Source organism: Carlito syrichta, unplaced genomic scaffold, assembly GCF_000164805.1.
Source record: "Carlito syrichta isolate Samal-C Ts95f unplaced genomic scaffold, Tarsius_syrichta-2.0.1 Scaffold120490, whole genome shotgun sequence".
In the NCBI taxonomy this organism is placed as follows: Eukaryota; Metazoa; Chordata; class Mammalia; order Primates; family Tarsiidae; genus Carlito; species Carlito syrichta.
In genome coordinates, this window is record NW_007064586.1 from 497,374 (window position 1) to 497,920 (window position 547).

The window sequence follows — 547 nt, forward strand, 5'->3', positions numbered from 1 at the left end:
TTTTTTTGAGTCTGGGTCTCACTCTGTGGCCCAGGCTGGAGTGCAGTGGCACGAGCACAGCTCACCACAGCCTCGACCTCCTGGGCTCAGGTGATCCTCCTGCCTCAAACTCCTGAATGAATAGCTGAGACCATGACGCATGCCACCACACCTGGCTAAATTTTTTGATTTTTTTGTAGGAACAAGGTCTCACTATGTTGCCCAGGCTGGTCTCGACCTCCCAGGCTCAGGTGATCCTCCTGCCTCAGCCTCCCAAGTAGCTGGGACCACAGGCACACACCACCACACCTGGCTAAATTTTTGGATTTTTGGTAGGAACGAGGTCTTACTACGTTACCTAGACTGGTCTCGAACTCCTGGGCTCAAGCAGTCCCTCTACCTCAGCCTCTAAAACTGCTGAGGCTACAGGTGTGAGCCACCATACCCAGACCCTTTCAGTTCTTAAATGCACCAACCTCTGTCTTGTCTCAGGGCCTTTGCACATACTGGTCTGCCTTTCTAGCACCTCCCCTGCCCCCTTTGTCTGGCTAATTGTTTTTTTTTTTTT

The 547-nt window shown here is 51.7% G+C and overlaps 1 protein-coding gene across 1 annotated transcript in view; it reads right to left on the minus strand.

Annotated features, from left to right (window-relative positions):
- Positions 1-547, minus strand: part of LOC103249437 (pepsin F-like) — a 19,474-nt gene that overhangs the window by 6,591 nt on the left and 12,336 nt on the right.